Source organism: Pseudorasbora parva, chromosome 4 (genome assembly GCF_024679245.1).
Source record: "Pseudorasbora parva isolate DD20220531a chromosome 4, ASM2467924v1, whole genome shotgun sequence".
Classification (NCBI taxonomy): domain Eukaryota; kingdom Metazoa; phylum Chordata; class Actinopteri; order Cypriniformes; family Gobionidae; genus Pseudorasbora; species Pseudorasbora parva.
Genome location: NC_090175.1, coordinates 25,510,451 through 25,531,512, shown reverse-complemented (window position 1 = coordinate 25,531,512; position 21,062 = coordinate 25,510,451). Strand labels below are relative to the sequence as shown.

The 21,062-nt window shown below is 39.1% G+C and overlaps 1 protein-coding gene and 1 long non-coding RNA gene across 3 annotated transcripts in view; one reads left to right on the top strand and one right to left on the bottom strand.

Moving 5' to 3' along the window:
- Nucleotides 1-1,287: 1,287 nt before the first annotated feature.
- Nucleotides 1,288-15,687, bottom strand: LOC137073169 (uncharacterized). Of its 2 annotated transcripts, none has more exons than XR_010904741.1 (3): nucleotides 15,233-15,687; nucleotides 10,368-10,457; nucleotides 1,288-2,430 (listed from the first exon to the last, which is right to left on the bottom strand). It is a non-coding gene; the product is annotated as an uncharacterized lncRNA (long non-coding RNA). The 2 variants fall into 2 exon arrangements; XR_010904742.1 differs by lacking the exon at nucleotides 15,233-15,687 and adding an exon at nucleotides 13,930-14,058.
- The window catches only part of klf12a (Kruppel like factor 12a), a 28,408-nt gene continuing 21,404 nt past the window's right edge, over nucleotides 14,059-21,062 (top strand). The window contains exon 1 of the mRNA XM_067441394.1: nucleotides 14,059-14,216. The gene's annotated coding sequence lies outside the window, so the exon portion shown is untranslated. The remainder of the gene's footprint in view (nucleotides 14,217-21,062) is intronic.

Sequence of the window (21,062 nt, the reverse complement as noted above, 5' to 3'; positions counted from 1 at the left end):
GTGCTAGTCCAGCCAAGGGCACATTTAACTCCTGTTAACACACATCTCAAACCACTACTACCATTCAGACCCACACGCATTACAAGGTTCAGCAAATATTTGATGACAAAGTCAAAACTGTCTGAATCAGAACTAACAGAAATGGTTACATCATCCTTATTTGTAGTTTATAACGTACAACCATTTCTAGAACAGATCTTTAAATGTAACAAAATGTGAGCAGTGCTTTCCATGGCGCTCAGGTGATCTGGGTGATCGAGAGTTACTATAATGTTCGTCTATGTTCTGCTATATGGTGTATATGCTCTATGATATGGTCTATCATGGTTTTGAGCCAGGGGCCTCACTAAGGGGCCTCAACAAACTTCCAAGAGGTCATATATATATATGAGCTGCTCCAGAGCAGGTTATGTTCAGAGAGTGAGTAGTCATGGTTACTTACATACCCTGAAAGTTACCTCCGTTTTTGTAACCGAAAGTTGAGTTTACCTGTTTACGTACTCTTAAACATAGCCGTGTATGTCACATAACCTGCTTTCTGGAATACCACCCAGGTGCCGAGGATGTGTCATTAAATATGTTCACTTGAAAAATACAGAAACAAATTATTTAATAATTAAAAAGTAAATATTCTGAAAACATTGAAGGAGATCTGATAATAATTTAATATGGCTTTACAGTAGGCCTAGTAACAATAAATGTGTCTTATTATATATGATATGATTCATTAATTAAATTAAATTAAATATAGTTTCATTATATGTATCAATATGGTGATTATCTCTAAGGTGGACACAAAATTTGAAATATGATATTTACATTCTGAATCTAAACATGCTGTGTCAACAAATGGTAAAAGTCAGTCTGCTATTTATTATCATGTTAATTATTGTGCGTTTTTACCCCGAATACCATACTTTTACATATTCTTACGTTATTGAAAAACTTTCTTTTTCCGTTTATACAGCACTGTTTTCAACTAAAAATCATTTGCATCCATTTTGTTAATTTAAATGACAATGTCGTTTTCTAAAAATGGTACCATTATTGTCACCAGGCAAACTATAAAAATGAGAATTTGTGAAACGGGTGATGTCATGCATGCATATTACTTGTTCATTCTATAAGCGCATAGTATTTTCTTTCAATTGTATAATGTTGTCATCTGTTAAGGGAAAAACTGTTCTGTTTTTACTACATCGTTGTCATGTAAAGTAGGCTATACCCTCAATTACCTTGAACAAAACTGAAAACATTAACAAACTTTGACAAAATAAAGTCAATAATTTTATCGATTCTCAGTTGCTACATAAATCTACATTAAAACAAACAAAAAACATTAAACAGATCAACTTTGCATTGTTGTCCACAATTGCGTCAAGGATCTGGCAAATTCCCACATGCCTAGTCAAACGTGGTTGTTTAGAAAAGTAGATGTCCCGAGTGTCATGTTTGTAGTCTGTTGTATTTTTTCATGTTGATTAGTTTCCTGATTGATTCCAGGTGTATCTTGTTAGTCTAATTACCCCTTATGTATACCCCTGTGACTGTGTTTCCTGTTCTTTGTCGGTTGTTGTCCTCTCATGGATGTTTGTGTTGATATCGGTTCTCCTTGCTCCATGTGTTCCTTGATGGTGTTTAGATTGGATTATTAAAAAGCTCCTTGCGCTTATATCCTCATCTTGATATGTTTGAGGAGGTTTTTACCCAAGTAAATCCAAATGCAGTCTTAAGATTTAAAAAAGAAAACTGTTAAACATCTTACTTTTATTTTTGAATAATTAAACCTGTCACTCACACAAACACAAAAAGATCCTCATCTTCTCCTGCATTCCTTGCTCCCCTTTCATGTCCCGTACATGTGTAGAGTGCTATGTGAGTTTCCGCTTGTGTGAAGTATGATGGTTGGGGTTCTGTCTTCAAAGGTAGTGAGTCAGCCCGCTAGATTTTGGAACAGAGCTATAATGATGCTTGTATTAGCAAGCACAACTAATTAACATGTACTGGCCAAGCAATTTTCAGTGCAATAACTTCAACTCTCTATTGAACAATATAGATGTGGTGAGGTTGTGTGTGTGTGTTAAAATATCGTGTTCTCAACAGGACCAGAGGAGGGTGACGGAGTGAGAAGTTGCTATGGTGATGCCTTGTGGTGTCAGAGGAGCGAGAACAAACCCGAGGTGTCAGATTGAGGGGAGTTCACTTACACACTAACTGGTCAACTTCCGATGTCTGTAATAAGAGAGACAAATTTGATATCATTTGTAATCTCATTCTTGAGTCAATAGCCAGTGAGGCACTTTGACAGGACTCAGAAGAGTAGTGAGGCAGTTGTAAGGCTGAGGCTGGTCAGGCAGGAGCATTGCAGGTTGTGGTGAGGCAGCGGAAGGCAGTCAGCAGTCTGTTCACAGTGACATTATGAAGGCAGTGCTGCAGAGAGAAAACATGCAGTGGCTTGGTTGTACAAAAATAAAGCATGGGCAGCATGTCACCTATGAGTCAGTGACAGTTTTCTGCTTAATACATATAAGGCATCAACAATGCCTCCATAAAGTATGCCCTAATTTAATGAAGCAATGCTTTAGTTTGAGTCAAAATGAATACGTATATATAATATCTGTTTTTGTTATGCAACTAGGGACTGGAGTAAAAAACACATTAAAAACAGTCCACATGATTTGTTCACTGTTCCAGATCTTCTGAATAACCTTCTCTCTGGACTTTGGTCATGGGTTGGAGATGTCGATGGACTCTGGATGTGGACAGGCTTGGACAAATAATAGTCCTGTGCCTCCCCCACCGCGAAACTTGAACCACATAGAAACAAAATAAAGTCAATATACTTCCATAGTGTACAAGGATGTTCTACCGAAGGCATGAGTTCGGCAAGATCATGGTCCAATCCAAAAAAAAAAAAAAAAACGTTTTAATTGCATCTCGTCCCTGGGCAAATAATCCATGAAACATAAAAAATACCAAGTGCAGTTAATTTACAATAAAACAGAACATATCTAGGCTAGAAATCTAGATGCACCCTAGCATCAGCAATTCTAATTCGCAGCCAGGGTAGTAGCAACTCTCCGCTGGCTTACGAGCATGGAAAGACCAGACGCTGGTCAGGCCAATCACGTCGTGTATAGAGTTGGTGGGTGGGCTTAACATAATACTTGCAGAGTTGTGACAGTTCTGCGTGCTACTTGAAAACAAATAAGCTGGCGTGCAGCGGTCTTTTGAATCGGCTTTGGCCGCGACTCTGGAAGATTGTTGTGAAAAAGAACAACAAGGTTTTTTTCTTTGAGAAAAGAATGGCACTGAAGTCATTCTTAAGAAAGGAAGATGTGTTCAGAATTTTGCCGACCAGACACAGCAAAAGTTTAATATATCAACTAGCTCTGGTTGGTTGTAGTGTTACATATATCGCGTATGAATGTAACACAGAACAAAACATGCCTTCAGTTGCGTGCAGAGGGACTTTGAAAGACAACCGTTTATCCCGCCCCCCTGGATTGAGCCCAGCCAGTGGTGAGTTCCCAGACCCGACATCTTGATGTGGGCTTGTCAGGCTAGAACATACCAGGACTTGACTTGACTTGGACATGACCTCACAAACAGCAGTAACACAAACAAAGATGCATGGCGAAAACAAGGGCTCAAACACACATGGGTGAACCTGGGCCATGGGGCATGTGCAGACCTGGGATGTGGAGCATGGGTGAACCTGGCCCATGGGGAATGGGCAGACCTGGGCAGTGAAGCAGTTCAGAAAGCAGTGGGGTGCAGGTTCAAGGGACCAGGCAGTGCAATAAGTTCAGGGGACCATGGAGGTGAAGGAAGTTTTGGAAGCCATGGCAGAGCAGAAAGTTTAAGGGACCACAGAAGCGTGGCCTCTGTGGCCTTTTCCGGGTAATATTAGGAGCCCTCTCTGGACTCTGGTCATGGGCTAGAGACCTGTCTGGACTCTGGTGTGGACAGGCTTAGACAAATAATAGTCCTCTGCCTACCCCACCATGAAACTTGAACAACAAAATTGTCAGCAACATCATGGTCCAATCCAAAACGAAAACATCTTTTAAGGTGTATCTTGTCCCTGGGCAATTATTCCATAAAACATATAAAATCCTTCACATAATCCTCAATGGCAAAGTAGGGTGACTGCTGGGTTCATTGTTGTTGGTCTAGTATTTTGTAATGTAGTGATCCACTGGAGGCTAATGTAGATGAGAACCCAAGGGCAGTTTATTTACAATAGAACAGAACATACCAGGACTTGACTTGAACAGATTTGATTTACTGGACAAAGATGCATGGCAAACATGATGGCTCAAATACACCAGGACCAATGAATAAACCAGACACACCTGTGAACAATCAAACAATGAACCAAATAACAAAACTGAACCGAGAACCCACATGACTAAATCAACCAATGACAATAGGTGTGTTCGACATTGGATGCAGCTGGATGCATCCGATCGGCGAGAGTATCCGCATACAGGTGGCGAGGAGCTGCAAATGGAGACGTGAAGTCGGACACTTTCTGCTTCCCGTAGTGATGCTCATGCTATATGTGCATACTTTATGATTTTTTTTGATAAACATGACAATATAACATCACGACTACATGAAAAGAGGTTTTACTTTTATTTTAAAAAAAAACGATTTGTGAGCATTAGTGGAACAAGGTTTTAGAATAAACACGAAACACACATGATTGCTGTCATGCGGTGAATCCGGCCTATCGTGAAACAGCTGTGTCATCATCAGAGCTAATGCAGCCTGGTGCTGCCGCTCTAGAGAAACTGCACCAGCTGTATTAGCCGTCTGCTCTTGCATCGCTCTCAGGTACTGTAATGCCATACGTCACTGTCACGTAGCATCGGCACTGCCTCAAGTCGGACAAAATTTCTAACCTGCCCTGCTTTAAGTCAGCCGCTGATCGGTCTGCTGTATAAAATTGAACAAGCCTAACATGACACATGAGACCAGGGAAGCACATGACATGATCACATGAGGGCTCAATGGAATCACATGACAAACCAGGAAACATGACTGATTAAACTCAAACAGAAAACATGAAAAATGAACATGAAACAAAAATAAGACACTAGACATTACAGACAGTAAGCTGAACTCAAGAAGTGTTTGACTGATATGTGAATGAATCGATCTGAATCGGTTTGGGGATTCGATAAAATGGTTCACTGAAAATATTTTACTCCAAACTAAGAATGTCTGGTTCATGATTTATAGATCGCTAACAATGACACAATTACAGTCAGTACTTGGTTCCTCACAGACAGCTTCGGAAGACTAAAGTCAAAAGCCTAAATTCAATCTGTTTATCACATAAAGCGATTAAGTATCTTTGGAAAATGTGGACTAAACCGCTCAATTCATAACAAATTAGTTTTACAATCTCTTGAAATTTTTGAAGCGTCAAAGTGTCAGTTGCGTAGCTGTCAATGAAGGGACAGAAAGCAATCAGATTTCATCAAAAAAAAAAAAAATCTTCACCAAAAGCCTGGAATAAGGGCTGTAATAATTCTTTATTCTACAACATAAAATACATCTGTGTCTTGAAAAAAACGCTTGCTAACAATTCGTTAAATGGGACTACAGAGGATGTCAGCATTAAAAGTCATCATGCCAAACAGATAAACTCAGAAGTTGTTTACATTCACACTCATGAAAACTATTCTAACTCAAAATTTCCAATAACAAAAAAACCCTAAGTGGAAGCTTAGTGGTGCTGGTGAAGTCATGCAACAGTGAAGTAGTTCTTTAACAGCCTAATGTTAGCTTTTTACTGTCATTGTTTCAAATTGAATAAAAGTTGTGTTCACTTTTGAAGATGAACTTGATCAACAAAAAGAACCATACACTTTTGTTGGTCACAGCTTATGTTCTGCAATAACCCAAAAGTAAAGAAAATTATCCTATTTTTTTCTTTTTCTTCCGTAAACTTCCGAAGTGGCCTACAAAAACATAATCCCTGCAGCACCTCTATTAATTGCAACTGCATGGGAAAAAAACAACTTCTCATCAACAAAATTCTCCTTTTGTGTTCCGTGGAAGAAAGTCACACTGCTTTAAAAGGATGTGAGGGGTGAGTAAATGATGACAGAATTTCCATTTTTGGCTGAACTATTCCTTAAAGGGTTAAGTGGGTTTGAGAGGGAAAGTGTGTTGGGCTGAGGTTGGATTGAGAAGGGAACGCAAGGATGAGAGTGTTTGTTGTAAGACGGGGAGAAGGGAAACAGAACGAAAGCGAGAGATCGAGGTTGGTCTGAGAAACTGTGTGTGTGTGTGTGTTGGAATGCTGAGGTTGGAGTCTGCGCTCATGTTTCCCTCTGGTTTTAAAAATCAGGGAGCCCTGAGCCCATTAGGAGACAGACTCAGAGCAAAGCCAGGGCCTCCAGACCTTGCCAACCACTCTTCTCCATCTCCATCTCCCTCTCCCTGTCTCTCTCTCTCTCTCTCTCTCTCTCTCTCTCTCTCTCTCTCTCTCTCTCTCTCTCTCTCTCTCTCTCTCTCTCTCTCTCTCTCTCTCTCTCTCTCTCGCCCCCTCTCTTTTGTCTTCCTACTGAGGCACTCACTTCAAAATAACCTCTTATTTATGCTCTCTCTCACTCATCCTTTACTTCTTCGCAGGCACTCTATCATTTTCATTTCTTTGTCACATTGTTGGCTTCTCTCGTCTCTTTCCCCCCTCCTGCCCCCCCCCTTTACTCTTCTTCTTTCTTTCCACATCTCAGCTGTAACCCCCACAACTTGTCCCTAAATCTAATATAATTTCTTTCTTTTTTTTTCAGCACAGGTTGCGTTTATCAAAAGACGCTTCCCGTAAGGTTATTTCCTGTGATGCAATGTAATAGGCATCAAGGCTTGGTGCCATATGGGTCTAGTTTGTGTGCACCCCTAGTAAATGAGTCAGACAAATGTTTATAGAAGTATTCACATTCTGTACTGAAGTTTAAAGGGGTAGTTCACCCAAAAATGGCAATTCTGTCATCAGTTACTCACCCTCGTGTCAATTCAAACCTGTAAGGCTTGCTTTCTTCTGTACAGTACATAAGGAGGTATTATTAAAAACAATACTAATAATTTCTTCCATACAATGAAAGTCAATGGGGTCCAAATGAACAGGCACTAAAGACTTTGTTACAAAGTCAATCTCACTACAGTGGCTGTACAATCATTTTACGAAGCGACGAGAATAGTTTTTGTGCGGAAAAAAAATCAAAATAATGACTTTATCCATATCTGTGACGTGAACTCACCTGGAACTCACGTGATAGCGGCACTCCTCCTCTTCCGGGTCATGTATTGACCGGTGGAGCTGCGTCATATTCTTGTGCATGCGTCGAGTTCACGTCAATAACTTAGTGGATAAAGTCGTTATTTTGATTTTTGTGCGCACAATAACTATTTTCGTCGCCTTGTAAAATGATTGCACAGCCACTGTAGTGAGATGGACTTTGTAACGTCTTTAGTGTCTTTTATGGGTCTTGTGAGTGGGTCAGTGGAAATGTACTGAATGCCAATGTTGGCCTTTCTGAAGCCTTTCTCAGCCATCAGCTTTCAACTAAAATATCTGTGTTAAAATAAAAATATTTGTGTTCCAAAGATGAATGAAGGTGTTATGGGTGTCCAACGACATGAGGGTCAGTAATTAATGAAATCATTTTCATTTATGGGTGAACTAACCCTTTAAGATATTTGTGATGAAACCCGAAAGATTTCTGCCCTTCCGTTAAAAGTCCATTCCACCAAAACTTGTAAAAGTAATCCACATCAATGGAGTGGTTTAATCTAAGTCTTCTGAAGAGACAACACGTTCAATTTTGGCTTTTATTGACATACATCAGTCAATGCCCATACTGTATAGAGCACATCCGATATGGTAAAAGGTAGCACAAATGTGCTTGCTTAATGCATAAGAAGAGCCACTGAGGTTTTTGCATTAGCTACCATTTAACATTTTTTCTTGATCAGAGTTTAATATGTGAATTAAAGCTTAAAATTCACCATATACTGTAAATAGATCACATCTCTGCAGAAGAACTGCTTCATTCATTTGGATTCCTTTTACGATGCCCTTATGAACTTTCCAAAGATTCAACATTTTGGTGGATTGGATTTCAATGGAGGGACAGAAATCACACAGGTTTTATTAAAAATATATTTTTTGTGGGTTAGGAACGAAAGGAGACAACGGAGTTTTCACTTTCGTATGAACTATCCCTTAGGCTGCCCGGCAATTGAGGTCACCAATTATACCCCATGTAACATACAGAGCGGGTGTGAAATTGATTCCTTGTCTGGTTTAACATGGACTGATCTATATGAAAGACCCTTGAAATGTGAACACGGTTGTAAAACAAACTATTTTTCCTCTGAATCATGACATGTTGCTCTCTCTCTCTCCTTTCCTTTCGCTCTCTTTTTCCACAGGCCAGTCAGCAGCTCCCCCTCCTTATTGACTTCTCTCCACTACATGTTCTCATCGTCCGAGCATTCCCTCCACCACGCCGAAAAGCTGTCTCTCATTTTCCCACTGCGCTCTGGTCTGCACTGGGGGCTTTAAAGGGGGGCCGGGGGAGCGGACCCCAAACGACGTGGCAGAGTGTGTGCGTCTATGCGCAGACCAGCATAACCACACACCCTATGAGGACAGTCAAATGAACACGATGGGATTCGTTCACATTTCCCATAAATGATTTTTGTCCACTAGGGTCTCTGGAATGAATTACCAGCGCTGCCAGTAATTCATCAACAGCTACATCAGTTTAGAGAGGAATTTCACTGATACCAACCATGCAATTTCAATAACCATCGGCGAGGTTACGGGGGGATAAACTAACAGACAGACATGGAAGGAATGGGAGGAAAGGCAGTTACACAGGATAAAGTCAAATGATTATGATGGGGATTGTTTTTTTATTGTATACGAATAGTATTGTGTGTGTGTGTCGGACACATTGAGCACTACAAAGCTTTCTTGTCTAACTTGCACCTCTAAAAGGTGTGTGTTGGCTCCAATGCATTGTTAAAGGACACATTGAGCACAACAGGAAAATGGAGGCTGTGGGAATACTGGCAAGGAGGAAGTACTTCCCTCAAACACACATACATTTACTCACACACACATTCCGACGTTCGCGCACACACACTCCCTCCGCACACACAAACTCACTGGCCCCCTGCAGACTGTGTGGGGGGCGGTCAGTAGGGCTGATTTTGGCAGCGAGAGTCTGAAGGAGTCGTACAGCACTGAGAAATACATTATCTAGGGTTTTTTCTAAAAAGCACCAGACATCAGGAAAAATATTGGACGGCAAACCACAATGAAACCCTGAAGTGAGCATAAGACTGAAAGGAACAAGATGTCCAAGGTTATGCTTCTCAGTTTTAAGGTAAACTAAGAAGCTGCCTGGATGAAAGCAATGAGCTGCATTGATTTTATTCATTGGTTCAGTGGGAATGAACGTTATTCACCTGAGAGTTTGTTGCTGAGCTGAATCCAGTTTGCTCAGAACACATTTTGTTCGATTCGAAAGTGTCTCCTCTGTCACGATATGTTACATCATAGTACGCACCCTTCCCAGTGCATTCAATTACCCATAATGCTGCACAATGCATCCATGCTGTTTGTATTTGTGAGTGTTGGTGGTAAAATAGATAAGTGTCAACCTGGGGGGCTTCAGAAACAAACACAAACATACCTCCTAGATTACAATAGCAACCCTTTCCGTGCACATTGGGAACACTGAGCGGAATTTCAACAAATCACAACACATCCTATTTAGAGAGCCATTTTTTTATCTGTATCTGATAAAACTCATTCACAAATGATTAAATGATTGTCATTCTTTAACTAGTGTCGTTAATGTTAACCTAAACTAAAACTATCAGTTTTCGGTAAGTGAAATAAAATAAAAAAAGTTTTTTTTAAAAATACAATACAAAAATTCAAAATGCTGTCTTGGCAACGAATTTAACTAAATATGTTTAATTTGAAGTAAAATGACGTACTAAAGATGGAATAAAAATAAAGATAAAACATAGTTTTTATCTTTAAAAAAAAACACATCACAAATAAATCAAACTAAACAAAAATTAAAATGAAAACTGAATATATAAAAATAAAATCTAATCCAAAATATTAATAATTACTAATAATCTCTTTGACATGAGATTTTGTAAACCAATCTTTGGTATGGCTGTTTTATTTACTTTTATTTTCTTTAAGTTTCTAAGCTTTGACAACATAGGCCTAGTGTTATTACTAAACTAATTTTATACTTTAAATTTTTATTTAATGTAGTTTTATTGTTTAATAATAATTAAAATGTTTGAACACTTACTCCGTCCTGTGTGTTTCGGTGACCATGGTCAACCTTCTTTTTCTTTCTCACAGTCTGGTCCAGTATACTTGATTGAAGATGGCCCTTCAGCTGAAACAATATAAAAGTTTGTTTAGGTTAGTGGTGTGTGTGTGTGTGTGTGTGTGTGTGTGTGTGTGTGTGTGTGTGTGTGTGTGTGTGTGTGTGTGTGTGTGTGTGTGTGTGTGTGTGTGTGTGTGTGTGTGTGTGTGTGTTAGCGTGAGCTGACAGGGTTCATTTCATGCCAGTCATCCTAAAGCAAGGTCTGGGCCAATAAAATCCACAGACAATACGTTTACATGCATAGTTATAATCTTTTTGTTTCATCAGACTTCATCTTCATTCTGACAATAATCTAATATTTGTATGATTAAACACATCACACATCACTTATTGTCTTTTGTCACAGGCATACAATGTCAACTTGTAACATGAATGCATTCTGAACAAAGCCAAGCTACAATCACAATATCTGATTTAAAGGTGCAGTATGCAATTTTCCATCCGCTAGAGGGCGCCTATTCTAAACAAAGGTGTAGTTTGATGACGCCAAGTTTGAGCGCAGTATCTTGGAACATGTGGTCTTCACCTCACAGCCGGTGGAAAATAGGACACGGGCAGAAATCATCTTCATGGATGCAGTTATTAACGTCACTGTAGGGTGAAGCAGAGCAGGACCGAGTGTTGGGGAGCTGAGCACGGCTGCTGGAGTGATTGCTACACAAATACCCGCCTCACGAATATAGCGGGACTTTTATTATGATGGGGCTGGACACAGTCGCTGGGCGCCTGCACTGATCCGCTCTTCCGGTTATGATTATGAGGTAATGCAGCTCTGTTTATCATATTAGATACATTTAAGTGTGGTGAAAATGATGTTATGACGTTACTCCGTGCGTTCACTTGTTCAAAATGCTCAGAGTACAGCGCTCCTGCCAAATAAAACCCGAAACCGAGGGTAGCGCAGATATGACGCAATTGACAGGCAACTTCCTCAAACGCTATACTGAAACGTCCCAGTCCTTAGTTAAAATAGCAATTTTCTCAAAATTCACAAATAGTTGGAAACAATATGGGATATTGTTGGTACTCAACTGAACAAAATACATAACACCGGCCTAGTGGTTTTTGGATATTTTACTGCAAAAATATTACATGCACCTTCAAAGCGATGCCATAAAGAAACATTTTGGGTTTTCTAAAGAAACTTTCAATGAACTTAAAAAAAGCAATGACATTTTAACACTCCAAACTTAAGAACCCTTTTTCATGGTAAACCTTTTGTGCAATGAAAATCATCATGGATGATAAAGGTTCTTCACGGAACAACGGTTGCACATAGAATAGATGATGATTAAGACAGATTAGACTCCACTTGAGGTCTAGAGGTCTAAAACATCCATGGTATCCTCAGGTAAACACACCTTAGCTAGGCTGTTAAGGCATTTTCTTCTTTATTAGAGTCATGTATACAGGTTGAAGGCAGGTGTTAGAGCAGTCAGGCATAGGCTTGCCTTGGGCTTCACATTAGTGTCATGCTCCACTGGCTTTTTTAGCATCCTGGCTAGCGCTTACATACAGTGACTGCCAAACTCACTTTTAGTTTATATCTCAATCTTGGAAAGTATGTAATAATATATCAAATAATAATTTCAAACAATTCCCTCAGTAGGACTTGACTGACACCACTTCAATGAATAAACACTTAGACAAGCAGGCAAAATTATTTTTATAAGCCGTCATGCTATAGCTTCTGCAGAATATTAGTAATCCAAGACAATAATTAAAGATTACTGATATTCTCCACACTATTCTTTTTCGTTTCTCTCTTCATATCACAGAGCCTAGCAAACACAGAGCCTTGGAAACCCATTTTAAGCGTTGGAAACGGCCAAGCCAAAGTCAACAGTCCAATCATCTCTCTTGATTCAGTTTGACGTTTGACTGATGTAAAATGAACATTTCAACGCCTGCACCAACAGCAGATAACGTCCTGTCAATCTAGCCAATTACCTTTTAGATATACAAGAAAAAGCTCTCTGTCAGATTGTGTGATGGATGACCATTCCATGTCTGTTGAAACCGCTAAACTTCCATGCAAAACTTGTGTTTTCTTTTCAAATTGCAGTGGCACTGAAGCAGCTAAACATATGCTAAATGCAGATGGACTAGTTCTACAGCCTTTGCCCACACTTTCACAGTTAATTCTTTACCTGTAAACAACCGATTTCTCATTACAGTCGACTTCTTGATCACTTTAACTAAGCCAACCGAATAGTTCGAATATAAAGGATGCTTCTAAGAGATTTAAGAGACAGTATCATAGTGAGAGGGGGTGGAAAGAGAGAAAAAACTAGAGAGAGTCCTCCACCTCCTCTCACACCTCCACAAAAGCACAGGACCGACACAAGGTGGGAGAGCAGGTCGCTATGGCAACTGACGAGTGGCCTCCAAGGAGAGTCACACACATCCCCCAGACTTCCTCAATTAGCTGTACACACACACACACACACATTAGGGAGGGCTACAGTGCTTGTTCTGAATGGACATTTTGGTTGCTCGTTAATACAGGGTGAAAACTGTTTATTTCTGTATCGCTTCTAACATAATTTCTCACATTTATTATCTCATTTACTCAGTATATTTCACTGCATTTCTTTATATGTGCAGTCGTCTTATACATCAGAGGTCACACACTCCTATATACACTTGGGAATGGTGACCACATACCATTGCATTGTGCAGGTCATTGACATGCTGGTGCATTGTTACCACTGGCCCAGTGGTGGTTTACCGTGGCGGATCATTTTTGCCATGTAAGCAACAGAGCTTGAAGACCAAAATATAATGCCCCTAGCTAGACTATCCAGACATTTCTTCATCATTAAGATGCTTTTAGATCTCTGTTAAGCCTCCTGAGCTGTTAAAGTGCAACACAAATCGACACAAGATGGTTTATTTACTTCTCTTCATTCCCAGAGGAATATTTTATTGCTCGGAGGTCGGGATTTCATTGCTCAGGAGACTTAATGGAGATATTTGGTTTATGTCATTCAAGTATCAACTTTCTCTTAGATGTTTCTCCTAAAATATCACTCCTCAAGTTTCCAAAAGAGGGTTTGCCACAGATGAACCATTTTTGGATCCCCGAAGAACCATTTTTGTGTGAAGAACGCTGATAATCAGAAGAACTTTGTTCCACTTTAAAGAATCTTTTGTGCTTTGGAAAGACGTTTTGGATATTAAAGGTTCTTCATTGAACCACATTACTGTGTAGGATGTATATACATACATATTAGCGTAAGAGACATTATAGAGACAAAAATGAAACAATATAAGAGAGCTATAAAATGAAAGTGTAGCTAATGCAAAATGTTTAGTTCATATTCAAATTTCGGACTTTTGAGAATAATTTGAGATCCTTCTCCAGCAGAAAGTTAGTATATAGCACTTAAATACATAGATAAACACCCACAGTCTGGCACTTTCTGTCTCTCATAGATGCATGCACACACACACACGCACACACACACACCACACTCACTCCTTGTCCTCTTGCCTGGCAGCCTGAGGGTCCACCCCCTCCCTTCATTCAACCTGGTCATGTGACTCAAGCTCTGTGAGTAGAACAGCACCGTGTGAGCCATCCATTCATTTCCTCCTGAGAAACACACGGCGGAGGAGGGAAGAGAGAGAGAGGGAGAGAGAGAGAGAGAGAAGGGGGTCACATCAGAAAGTGCGACAGAGGAAAACAAGACAGAAAAGAGGGAGACAGAAGGACGCTCTAAGGATAGTGGTTCTCACTCTCAATTACTGAGGTTAATAAACAAGGTCAGTACTGCCCGATGTTTTTTTTTTCTTTTAGTTTACCACTTCTTAGTTTGTTGGGACCTGTCAGCTGTCATGTAATTGACAGCTTTAGTTGGCACTGTAAATAAGAGCTCTTTAATACCTTTATTTTAATAAACTTATATATATATATATATATATATATATCATTATTTAGACTTTCAATGTACATTTGTCAATAATACTTGTATTATTGTAATAGCAAGAGTTATTATTAGGGTGGCAGAAGTTTATTTGGGGTTCTTTTTAACTTTTATTGTGATTAACATTTTTTGTTGTTTAATATGTTACTCCTAACTTTATAACCTGAATAGCCACGAGCTGAATTCTTTGTAAATCTAAAATTCTTCATATTCCTTTAGTGTATAATATGGATGTCTTTACAGTTTTGCTGTCTTGAGTTTGGTTTTTACTGCATGTTCTCTCTTCCTATTTGTTTCATGTCACATAAGGGCTGCTCAGGCAGTCTCAGCTATATAAATATTTCTCTGCACATTTATGAATGTTATATAAATTCTATATGATTGATTTGTTTATCTTGTGGGTACTCATGAAAGACTCCAGTATTGCATTAACTTCCTTTCTTTCTGTCTCTCTCTCTCTCTCTCTCTCTCTCTCTATCTCTCTCTCTCTCTCTCTCTCTCTCTCTCTCTCATACTGCTTCAAATACTGACTAACATTACATGATAAATGCAGTATATGGTGTAAATATAAGAACTGCACAGAAGAACAATGTCTTTGTTGTAGACCAGTAAAGAACTAGAGCTGTTGCATCTGTTGGTCTGATTTGGCATGGATGATTTTGTCTCTCTCCATCTGCCAGTGGTTTCCCTCTCAAGTATGTGACATGTTTTTTCTAGCCAAGTCAATCAGACCTTCAAAGCTCTGAAAAATAATTAGACATCATTCAAGAAAACCACAGCACTATTCGCATTAAGTACAATTTAAATAGCTATAAATATACAACATCCCCCTGTACCGCAGAACAGAAACCGCACCTGAGAGTTCCTCCAGAGTGCCGATCGCTGTCTGGTGTCTGTTGCGTCTACACCGGATGAGCTTGTGCTGCAGTTGCACGATGAGGAAGTTCGGGGGTTCATTGGGTCTTGTGTTTTTAGAAGCATTTCTTCATCTGAAACATCAATAAAATAAGCGAACTTTCCTCACTATGCCGCTTATATGACCCAGTGAGTCAGCGGTTGCTCTGGTTGGTTCACCTCTGGGTGGTTGTTGTTGTAGATGGTCTTTAGGAACACAAAGTGGGCGTGAAAGGGAGCTAAAGGGTGAATGTGTGGGCTCCGTGCAAACATGATCTGAATCAATACATTGAGGGGGTGTGAATCAGGTGTGGAAAGAGGTTTTGTGTTGTACGTTTTTAGAATCCCTGTAATGGACTTGCCATCCGTCCAGGACATTTCCCTGCCAACGATCCGAGACTCTGGGATAGGCTCCAGCATCCTTATGGCCCTACAGGACAAGCAGATTGAAAAATGAATGGATAAGAGTTTTTAGAAAATACTTAAAATATATATATTTTAGTTGTTAATTTGTAAAGACAATTTTAATGTTTATTCAGATATGGTATGATAAGTATTATTGTCATGAGTAACATTTCAGTAGTCAATACTTCAGTGAAATTGATACTTAGTTTCAATTTTGAAACCATAGCAAAAATAATAAAATAAAATGTAAAATTAATACATTTTAAATAAAAAAAATATTTTTTAAAGTATTTATTTGCTATGTAATTAATAAAGAACAAAGAAGTAAACTGAATTGACCTTTAATTAAAATTAAATAAATACATAGTATGTAAGCATAGTTTTGTATTATTTATTTACTACGTAAATAGCAATAAAGAATAACAATTTTAATTAAAGGTGCACTATGTAGTATTTTTCCAGCAAAAACCACTAAGCAAGTGTTATATATTTTGTTCAACTGAGTTCTTACAATATCAATACAACATAATTTTAAACACACTTAAATGTATCTAATATAATAAACAGAGCCGCGTTATCTCATACTCATGACCGGAAAAGCGGAAATGGCACCAGCGACTGTGTACCGTCATAATAAAAGTCCCGTTGCTTGCGAGCCGTGTGTTCCGTAACAATCGCTCTAGCGGTCCTGCTCTGCTTCATACTACAGTAACGTTAATAATCGCATCTTTGATCATGATTTCTGGCCGAGTCCAAATCCCAATTCTTTCCCACCGGCTGGGAGGTGAAGACCACATCCCAAGATTCTGAGCTCAAACTTGGTGTCATCAAACTACGCCTTTGTTTTGAATAGGCGCCCTCTAGTGGACGGAAAAAATACTTAGTGCCCCTTTAAGAGCAGTGTATTTTTGTATTATTCTTCTCAATATTGTTGTTGATTGATATACAGTTTTAGAAAGAATATGGTACAACAGCTGTCACTTGGGCAGTACTCTTTTAGAAGGTACATCTTTGTACATTATTTACCCCTAAAGAATGTAATATAGTACCATGAAGGTACATATTACCTAAATGGTGTCTTATTGCTTTTTGAATGGGTGTATCACCTCTGTGACAGCTTACTTTTTTAACTTTTTTAGCATAGTGTATAATATACAGCAATATACATACTACTAGACATAATGCACAGATCAGATTTAACCCATATTCCATCATTTTACATTCTTCATATAAATAACTCAAGCCAAATAAAACAATCTTTTTAGCTAAGATCATACATACAGACCAAATTGTACATTTTGTTCATTCACATGAGCAGCAGCTGTGAAATGTGAGCGTTCTTCACAGAGACGACACTCAAGTACCAATCTTTAGTTTTCTCTGTGATACCAATAATACAGAAACACTGGGATTGATACTTTTGTTTACTTTTAGATTATCATGCCTAGTCTGCATATATTGATTGGAACCCAAAACAGTTCATGCAAATTTAAATCGAAGTGATTTTAAATACGTACTTTTCTTGGGTTTCTCAGAAACCCAGATGCTTGCGCACAGACATGCACTTACACAAACCTACACACATGTGCACACAGAACACAAATCAGAGGAACTAAATCTCCTTTATGAGTCACCCGTCTACAAAGCGTGAAGTGGCAGGGTGGTTCCTGTACAGTACGGGAAACAGCAGATCTCCCAAGTGACCGCCTGGCCCATTAAACAGAGCTCTGCAAAAGGGCTCCAACCAGAGCCTGTAGCGGATGCACTTCCTGTGAACACTTTGACTGAACTTTGACCTCTGACCCCCCAACCACTCCTGGAGGGACCTGACCTCCAAACGCAAGAGGAAAAAGGGAGATAGTTTCATTTGGGATCTGTTCCTGGTTAGAGATCTGTCAAAGCCAGACAGTTGTCTTCAGCTCCACTGCTGCTGTCAGGGCAAATTATTTCAGAAGAGCTAAAAGCTACCATTTTTCTCTTTTCTCTTTTCTCTTTCTCTCTCTCTCTCTCTCTCTCTCTCTCTCTCTCTCTCTCTCTCTCTCTCTCTCTCTCTCTCTCTCTCTCTCTCTCTCTCTCCACTTTGGTTTTTAACCTGCAGTTGTTCGTTCTTGTTCACTTTCTCCACTTTGTCTTTAGTTGCAGCTGTGAGTTTTCCAGCCTCACCGAGGGCAGAGAAGGAAAAACAATTCTTACCCAGCCCTGTGTGAGCATGCACTGCTGGAAAACAAACACAGCTGCCTTGCTCATTACGAGCAGGGGCATTATAACAATCAGGGAAAAGGGCTAATATTGTTCAAGGGGTAAAAACTCATGCCTTGTGAGTAAGAAAAATGAGTGCTTTGTGCTCATTATCTGTTTTGGAAGGGCTGCGTAATCTCTAGCGATCACATCCTTTCCTGTCCTCCTTTCCTTCTGCTTTCCTTTTCTGTAAGTTTACTCTCTGCATGATGTTCAGTCATGGTTAGCAGTCACGCTAGTTAGCATGCTCGGTTACTGGCACTCACGCTGCACTTTAGGGGCCGAATCTTTTCTGGCACTGTTCTGGAAGAGGCTCAGGCTTTCCCACAATGCCGAGGACAGCTGGGAAGGGCTATCGCTGCCCCCTGAGTCTGCATAGCCTAATGGGAATGCGGGCAGATCTCTTCCAGCTGTGAAACAGGCAAGACTTTCAAACACCTTAGTGGGTGGTTATTTGGACTGGGTGACAAATTGAATATTCACAATATATTTGCAATGCTTTAATGGGGATGTAAAACTAAACTAAAAAGTTGGTTTCACTTTATTTTTATGGTCCCTTTGATGGTCCATGTAACATTATATTGACTAGTAACATTGCACCTAAATACTAACTGTTATTAGAGTGTTAGTAGAGTATTGGTAGGGTGAGGGTTAGAATAAGTTGCCATGTAGTTGCAAAGTTATTTATAGCAGCATTAGCAGATATTAAGCAGACAGTCTACTAATACTTAGTTGAGTTAGTTGACATGTAGTTGCTCATTCAACAGAATGTTCAAAAGGGACCAACAAAATTAAAGTGTTACCAAAAAGTTTTTGTCTTTACTTATCTCATGATTTAAATAGTGTTTAATTGATTCAATTCTTTTGCGTGAATCATTCAATTGATGTGCACGCATGGATTTTTTATCAGCAATATATATATATATATATATATATATATATATATATATATATATATATATATATATATATATATATATATATATATATATATGGCACAGAGTGGGCAGAACAACTATTGGTTTTGGGCACCTTGGTTAGAGTCCAGCCAGAATCACCTCTCAGTCCCGTTAACCCTTTACTTTTCTGTTGCTTTTCTATGGTCTTATACGTCTCAATACCATGAATAAAGGTAAAATTAAACTAACAATTTCAAAAATAATCATTAAATGGCATGTAGGTATTATAGGGATACTTCACCGCTTTTTCATATTAAACTTTGTTATTCCCTTAACTAAGACGAGTTGATACATACCTCTCTCTTCTCAGTGTGTGCACTTAATCTCTCTGACGCGCGGTGACGATCTGATAGCATTTAGCTTAGCCCACTAAGCCCAGTTCATTCACTATGGTACCAAACATAGATCAAGTTAGAAGCGACCAAACACTCACACGTTTTCCACATTTAAATACAGTTATGTGTATGTATTTATAGTTGAACGATCAAGTATGGTGACACAAAATAAAACGTGGCATTTTTCTAAGCGGGTTGAAATGGAACTATAGTGTATGGCCGAATAGCACTTATGAGAGTATTTCGACTCATCGCAGTAAAAGTCCTGCCTGAAACATCCTCCCTCACATCTCCCCTCACTCTCTCATTTCTGTCAATAGGGAGATGTGAGGGAGGATTTTTCAGCCGGGACTTTTTACTGCGCCGAGTCGAAGAACTCTCAGAAGCTATTCCACCATACACTATAGTTCTCCATTTTAACCCACTAAGAAAAGCGCTACGTTTTATTTTGCGTCACCATACTTGATCGTTCAACTATTTGTGTAACTGTATTTAATTAGGGAAAACATGGAGGAGTTTGGTCTAACTTGATCTCTGTTTGGTACCATAGTGAATGAACTGGGCTTAGTGGGCTAAGCTAAATGCTATCAGATTGTCACCGCGCGTCAGAGATATTATGTGCACACACTCAGACGAGAGATGTGTCAACTCATTTTAGCTAAGGGAATAACAGTTTAATATGAAAAAGCTGTGAAGTATACCTTTAAAACATACATCAATGTTTATTACAATTAAATGTGATATATTAAATAGCAGTGTTGTATGTTAATCTAGTGAAAACAGTGGAGAACATGTCTTAATTATTTTAAAGTATTTTTTATTGATTTTTTAATCAAATTGTTATACAAAAATAAGCCATTTCAGAGCAAATTAATAAATATCAATACTTATGCAAGCATTTGAAATCAACCCGATCACACATAAATGCGTATAAATAGTACGAGTGTGCAATGTCGTGGAATGTATGCGCCAAAACTCATTTTGGCGTGTCTATGATACGCTGTTTTTCGCGTGCATATGATACGCACTTTATGGCGTATATATGACACGCTCTTGGGTAGGTTTAGGGTAGCGGGGCGTATATATGACACACTCTCTTGGGTAGGTTTAGGGTGGTGGGGTGGGGGGTTCGTATGTATAATACGCCATAAAATGCCTGCCATATGCACGCGAAAAACAGCATGCCATAGACACGCCAAAATGAGTTTTGGCGTATACATTCCACGACATTGCACACTCGTACTATTTATACGCATTTTTGTGAGAATAGCCTGTTTGAAATATAAAGCAAAAAAAATAACATAAAACTATCTAGATATGTATTTTTAACTATACCGTCCGGCCCTAGTGGTTATAGCCATGCAAAAACAACATAAAAAATGTTTGTCCTCTCCAAAACTCTCGAAAATTGAATTCCCTTCTGTATAGCTTCACCAATTTGAGAGCAATCAGAGGTGTGAAAACTGCAAGATGTAACGCCGTACAAAGTGCAAAAGGGATTGCTCAGTACAATGAACTATAGCTTTAACTACAGTTGTGCTCATTAATTATGATTTAGATCAGACACAATCCAAAAATGTGCCTCTCAGAGTCTGCCTCTTAATGGAAAACAGGAAGCAAGTCCACGCAGTCATTCTATGATTAGTTTGGCTCAACTCACTGTCTTGCAGTGAGTCAACTGACCTGCTTTTGGGAATGTTAAAATCATTTGATGGTTGCCCCTATTTTATCTAGCTAATTCTCAAGGAGCCCATTTTTCTTAAACTCTTCACGGTTGACGCCACATATTGCACAACATTGCCTAATAACATGGCCTTCAGATATTGCGCAACCTGGTGTGTGCCAGACCTCTGA